Raw genomic sequence first — 7,403 nt, 5'->3', positions numbered from 1 at the left:
GTTCCTTACCCCTGATTATTTTTTTGTCATTTTCTGTACCTTTTCCAATTCTAATATATCATTTTGAAATGGGCCAACCAGATCTGCACACAGCATTCAAGGTGTGGGCATACCATGAATTTATACAGAGGCAATGATATTTTCTGTCATATTATCTATCCCTTTCCTAATGATTTCCAACAATGTGTTAGCTTTTTTGCCTGCTGCTGCACATTGAGTGGATGTTTTCAGAGAACTATCCACAATGACTCCAAGATCTCTTTCTTGAGTGGTAACAGCTAATTTAGACCCCATCATTTTTTATGCATAGTTGACATGTTTTCCAATGTGCATTACTTTGCATTTATCAACACTGAATTTCATCTGCTATTGGATTTAGGCTAAAGAAATGAAGCTCCCAATTCCCATTAGAAACCAATGGGATTTTGGCTATGTATTTCACTTAAGTTCCTTTGCAAATCTTATATTTACTTCTTTTCTCTGTTGGTATAATGCAGATGAGAATATAGCCCTCTATTTGATATGAAGGAGATATTTAAAAGCATCTAAGCTATTTAAGGACAAATGTCTCATTCGCTTTCAGTGACATTTGAGCTGCCATATCCCTTAGATGCTTTGGAACGCCTCCCCTCCTGTTTTTGTATTATGAATCAAATGTCACAACGGAAGGATTTGATAGCAGCCTCAACTACCTGAAGAGGGGTTCCAGAGAGGATGGAGCTAGGCTGTTCTCAGTGGTGGCATATGACAGAATAAGGAACAATGGTCTCAAGTTTCAGTGGGGAAGGTCTAGGTTGGCTATTAGGAAAAACTTTTTCACTAGGAGCGTGATGAAGCACTGGAATGAGTTACCTAGGGAGCTAGTGAAATCTCCATCCTTTGAGGTTTTTAAGGTGCGGCTTAACAAAGCCCTGTCTGGGATGATTTAGTTTGGGTTGGTCCTGCTTTGAGCAGGGGGTTGGACTAGCTGACCACCTGAGGTCCCTTCCAATCCTAATATTCCATGATTCTATCTAAAGGTGACCCACCTTTTACTTAATTGACAGTATTATGTTTGAATCTCTTCTGCTCTTTGTCGAATTAAATTAATGTGACACTAGTAAAACTTGAAAAGGATGATTAGTAACAATAAATATTTATACGCAAATACGATTTGAAATTCACATCAAATGTTGACTATTATTATTATTTTGTTTAACTTTTTGTAATTTGAGTTTTCCTCAATAAGATTCAAAATTTACATATTAAAACCAATCCTGCATGGTGAATTTTATGCATGTGAGATTTCCTGTGGAAAGGAATGTTGCTTCTCATGTGTTTAAAGTTCAGCATTTGCTTCAGTCTTTGCAAAACTGGGGCATAAAAATGACCAATCTTGTTTTGGCCATGAATAGATTAGCGACACTAGTAGCACTCAAAGCTAGAAATCCAGTGTCTCTTTCTCTCCGTCTTTCCTTCTTTCATTGATGATGATTATTTTCTATTGACCTTTCTGAACCCGAAATTGAATATGATACTAGCAGGTTATGAAATGAATATCAAAATGTGAGCTGTCCTCTTCTTCATGATATAATAGCAATCATTATTTAATACAGGTAGATGAAAGCCATGTTGTGACATGGGTAGGACATTTGGACCATGTAATCCACCATTGTGTAGTCTGTCTCATACAAACAATGAAATTATTGCATGCAAATTAGCTGTAGAGGAAGGGTGGTCTTTGGTTGAGTTACTTATGATATCACAATGGTCTAAGGTTCTTGGCATGGCATGGATACATGGCTCACTGTAGCTATACACTACAAAGGTCTAATTTGTAAAGTCCAGATGGCTGAGAACTTAAAAAATAGGATGATAGGAAACCACAAGTTCCAGTGATGATTCAATCAGATGATATTCTGAACAAAAATTGCTCTCCACCATGTTTGGGCTGTTCCCACCAGTTTACACTGACTCAATAGACATTCTAGGCTTCAGAATGACACACTGACAGCTGACATATCTGGTATCTTATTCTGGAGATGGTTTCATTTGTGACATGAGCTAACATTAAATATGACCCATCCTATTATTAATTATTCCATTCTATAAAGCTCTTTATATAGGTTTATCACCACCTGACAGATGTGGAAACTGAGGAATTAAACAATGAGGTGAATTAATCAATGACTCAGTGGCAAAACTGGGAACAGAACCCAGGAAACTTGATTCCTAACTCAGTACCAGATTTCCTGGTCCATACCTCTTCTCACCTTGCATTTGCAATGTATCCATTCCTTTTCCCTCGCCGGTGAATGTTGATAGAATTATTCTTGATTTGCCATTCTGTAATTGAAATCTGATTTTTTTCTTAGCTGCCCTTTAGGCAGATTCCTACTGATATCCTGGTGCATCTTAACATAGCTGATTCCTCTTCTGACCCACTGCTGCAGATTGAGCATGGGTCTTCACTGGACTTTCCTATATCAGTGTCCAAGCCTTTGTCCTGACCAGTAGCAGCAAATTGAAGATCCAGGAATGTGCACAAATAGCTTCAAGGTGCACAAACTCCGTTTCATTGTTCAGCAAGGGATTTCCTCTGCCACTGTGCAGTCTACAATTTCTTGCAGGAACTCTTTGCCCTCGAAAGACAATGGGAAAGAATTTCAAATATGCCAAAGCACATGTTAGAAGAGGGATGGTGCGGTAGTTACAGTGATAGCCTGCACCATGAGAGACCTGGGATCCGTTCCTGCTCTGCCACCAACTCTCTGTGCCTAAATCACTTAGTTCCTTTTGTAAATTCCACTAAGAAGCTATCTGCATCTTTAGGCATCTCAAGTAACTTTGAATATCTGGTCATCATAGAATCCTAGAATATGAGGCTTGGAAGGGACCTCAGGAGGTCACCTAGTCCAACCCCCTGCTCAATGCAGGGCCAACCCCAACTAAATCAAATCTGTCAGTTCTCCCTCTGTAAAATGGGCATAACAGCACTTCTCAAACCCAGATGGGCAGAGAGAGGATAACTACATGAAGGACTGCAAATGCTCAGACACTACAGTGAAGGTGGCCACACAAGTATCTTTGATAGAAGTTGAAGTGATTTTCAATAGGACTTGCACACCTTAGGTGCTTTTTTAAATCTCCCCCTCTACAGCTCTGAGTTAGGGACAGTTGAGTTGATAGAATAGTAATGAGTGAGATCTTCTACTGGGGAAAATCACTATCCGAGAACCTGGGCCATTGTTCTCACAACGGCAAGGTGTTCCAGAACTAGAGAATGGGGTCTAATAATAAGGAATAAAATAAAGTGCTGTAGTGAAAGATCTCAAGAAAATGGGCATCTGTGACTTCAACCACTTTTCTTTCTTTCTTTTTTTCTTTCTTTCTTTCTTTCTACTGCTGCCTTTGTAGACCCTCAAGGGTCCCATGGAGCCGGAGAACCACACCAGTGTCCAGGAGTTCATCCTGCTAGGATTCCCAACCATCCGGGAGCTACAGCTACTGCTCTTCATGATATTCCTGGTGGCCTACGTGCTGACCCTCCTGGAGAATGTGGCCATAATCGCCTTGATCAGGATGAACCATCACCTCCACAAGCCCATGTATTTCTTCCTCAGTCAGCTCTCCTTCCTGGAAGCCTGGTACATCTCAGTCACCATCCCCAAACTGCTGATGAATTTCCTGGTGGAGAGCAGGAACATCTCCTTTGTGGGATGCATGACCCAACTCTACTTCTTCAGCTCGCTCTTATGCACTGACTGTGACCTGCTGGCTTCCATGGGGTACGACCGCTACACGGCCATCTGCAACCCGCTGCATTACCCAGCCATCATGACCCACCGGCTCTGCCTGCAGCTGGCAGCTGTCTCCTGGATGAGTGGCTTCTCCATCTCCCTTTTCCAGGTGTTCTTCATCTCACTCCTGACGTTTTGCAGCCCAGGGATAATCAACCACTTCTTCTGTGACATCTCCCCAGTGCTGAACCTAGCCTAGCCGACATGTCACTGGCAGAGATGGTGGACTTTGTGCTGGCCTTGCTCATCCCACTCTCTGTGACCATAGTCTCCTATCTCTGCATCATAGCCACCATCCTGCACATCCCAGCTGTCCAGGGAAAGAAGAAAGCCTTTTCCACCTGCACCTCCCTTTTGACCTGAACAAGCTGATGTCTGTCGTGTACACGGTCGTCACCCCATGCTTAACCCCTTCATCTACTGCCTGAGGAACCAAGTGAAGAGGGTGCTAAGAAAAGCATCCTCTGGTGTGAGTGCTGTCCACAAGGTCTCTGTGACGGACGCGGCCCTCCAAAGGGACAGACAGTTCCCTGCTGGTGGAACATGAGCAGCACGCTGCTTATAGAATGTAAGGCCAGGATTTATAGAGACCCTCTTTAACCACGCTAGGCACCACAAGCTGAGAGGTGCACAGATTGACAGAACCTGGTCTCTCTCCAGAAGCCTCTCTGGAATCCCCTTTCTATTCTGTAGACCGAAACTCCATCTCTTCTCTACTACCCGGAAACTTTAGAGAGAGCAGGGAAAAGACAGGGCTGAGGTGGAGAATTTCAAGATGAATCGGAAGGTCCCTGGAATCTGGGGGAGGAAAGTGGGGGGCATTCAGACCAGGTGGTTCAGTTCCAGCCAGTCCCTGGTGTCTAACAGTCAAAGAGGATGGGAAATTGGGGCCTATTCAGTCAGTTCCCCAGGGGAATAGGTGGGAGACCCCACTCCTGGCATAGGGCAGGACAAAGCACTGGAATGTCCCACAGGGACAATGATTCTTCTTTGCTTCCAGGGAAGAAAACTAAAGGTGCTAAAAGATTTTTTTCCATTTTCCATGAGCAAAGTCTTAGTTATCTGGTACGCATGCAAATTCCACTGTAGGCAGCTTGAACAACAGCTGAATAAAAATTGAGTTAGGAGTTGTGTACCTTCCCGGTCAGCATGGATTCCATTCCAGGGGGCAATTTACACAAAAAAAACCCACTACCACTGATATTTTACCAATGAAAATGTCACTTTTGAGAATACCACATTGTCTGCTAGAAAAATGGCTAGGATGAATAATTCTGACCAAGTCTAATGGTGGCAGAGTTATAGGTTCTTAGATATAATAAAGACAGAGGATGTGGAAAAAATATCATGGAAGTAGCAGAGGTGAATAGATCACTGATACTGTTAGACTACATTGTTGAGGACAGTGGTTCTTTGATCCTGCGATCCACCTAGCATTCTTGTTAATCAACACTATTCCTGTTAGAGGAAGCCCAGTTTGGACCTCTCTTAGAGTTTCCAGAAGTCTTTTTATTCAACTACTCTCATTACACATACACATACAATCCCCTCTCTTCACCATGAGCAGGTACTCTTTGTCTTACTACTTCCCAACTACTACACAGCTCCTTTGGCTTGTGGGTCTTGCTCACAGGCTCAGGGTCTAACTGATCACCATATTTGGTGTCAGGAAGGAATTTTTCCCCAGGACAGATTGGCAGAGACCCTGGGGAATTTTCACCTTACTCTGGAGCATCGGGCATGATCACTTGCTGGTTTAACCTAGATGTAAATGGTGGATTCTCTGTAACTTGAAGTCTTTAAATCAAGATTTGAGGACTTCTGTATGTTCTCTGCTACTGCATGAGTGGATGGGTGAGGTTCTGTGGCCTTCAATTCATCTCTCCTTGTACTTAGATCTTTTTTTTTTTTTAATGGTATTTTCGGCATTCAGTTAATTAGGGTTGCAGGTTACTAACCTGGAATTTCCATAGTCGTCATAGTAGGTTCGACAGAATGCACTAAAATCTCCCCTGAAGACAAGGTGATGTTGTGACACTGTCTGGGTTAGGGGGACCATTTATAATATTATTTAACATCAATATTTCAAAATTAAAATAATTCATATGAGATAGGCCATGCCAGCTACCATTAGAAAGGTTATAATTTGCTGAGTATGATTATATTGTTTATGTTTATGTGCATACTTGTATTGGAAGTTATGGATATGTTTTGTTATGTTATGTTATGGATGTTTGTTATATATGTTATGGACATCTGTATTGCAACTTGTGCTGTGTTTCTGGGCAACATCCCAGACAGGATCATAGCAGCAATAAGCTGCTTAATGGCCCATTGAGGGAGCTCCAAGGTGCAATGAACCCAGGGAAAGAACCCTGGGGTCGCACCTTATGAATCACCAGGACTTGCTCAGGTGACCCTGGACTCCACCTTGTTTCTGTGAATTTCCACAAGCTGTATGGCAAAGGGACATAAAAGGCAGCTGCTCCATCTCATGTGGTCTTCATTCCTGCTTCTTACTTCTGGATCAACTCATCTGCAACTGAAGCTCTGAAACAAAGGACTGAGACCCATCCAGGTCCTGGATGTACACCAGAGGAACAGTACAAGCCTAAAAACTCCTCAGTTCTACTGTAAACCTGATATGCACATGGACTTTGAAGTCATTTGTATGGATTTGATTGCTTTGTCCATTTAACATCTCTCTTCTCATTTATTTCTTTCATTTTATAATAAACCTTTAGTAATTACAGAGGCCTGGCAAATTTGGCAGCAGTCGACTGGAGATACGCAAGCTACACAGAGTAGCTTGCATATGTTTTGTCAACTTCCTAAAGTCCGTTCTGCATGCCTTCTCCACCATTCTGTGCAGGCAGGAAACATGGACCCATCGATGCAGCATTACTGTTTTTTCAGAGGTGGTTTTGTTAAATCAACTTCCAGATCGACTGAGCGGGTCTTCACTTCATATAGTTTAAATTAATTTATCTCTTTACTGGACCTAGTTGCTGACTAGGAGCCAGAGGATGAAGTGCAGTAGAGAGGGCTGTGTATTCTTTTGTTTTAGCTTCCTGATAACCAGTGCGGGAATCAGAAGCACTGTCTGTAACTAGTTGGTGACTCTAACTGCAGTGTTAGCCACCAGCTTGGGAGAATCCGCTCTCCTTTTTGCAGTCTGCCCTTGGCATTTTCAGATGGGCTACCTTAGGCATGGACGGGTCACAGATGTTATCCTCAAAAAGAACTGTAGGATTGGTCTCCAAGTGTGGTTTTCATTTCATGACCAAATCAAAAGGGAAAAGGTTTTTAAGTTATTTATTTTACTAAATTTATTGCATCTTAAAATGTAGGGCAAATGGATTCTCCATACATTTACACACATTTTAGAACAATGGAATGACTCCTAATTTACATCAAGAGGAATGAGAGGAGAATCAGACCCACCGAGTTGCATGTGGCTACTAGTGATTTACACCTGGATTGGTGAATGCTGCTGGTTTACACAAATATGAGTGAGATTTGAATCAAGGCCACTTGCTTTATTGAACTGTGTCGCAGACATGACACAGAAATACTGTACATAGGTGATCCAGGTTAACAAGGACAAGCAAATTTGCATTAGCT

The 7,403-nt window shown here is 42.3% G+C and overlaps 1 pseudogene; it reads left to right on the top strand.

Moving 5' to 3' along the window:
- The first annotated feature begins 3,411 nt into the window (after window positions 1-3,411).
- On the top strand, window positions 3,412-4,326 carry LOC137143161 (olfactory receptor 6B1-like; annotated as a pseudogene).
- The last annotated feature ends 3,077 nt before the right edge of the window (window positions 4,327-7,403 follow it).

Source organism: Emydura macquarii, unplaced genomic scaffold (assembly GCF_026122565.2).
Source record: "Emydura macquarii macquarii isolate MOO-44397 ecotype Brisbane River unplaced genomic scaffold, CSIRO-AGI_Emac_v2 contig_3297, whole genome shotgun sequence".
Lineage (NCBI taxonomy): Eukaryota > Metazoa > Chordata > Testudines > Chelidae > Emydura > Emydura macquarii.
This window is presented reverse-complemented; position numbering and strand designations above follow the sequence as displayed.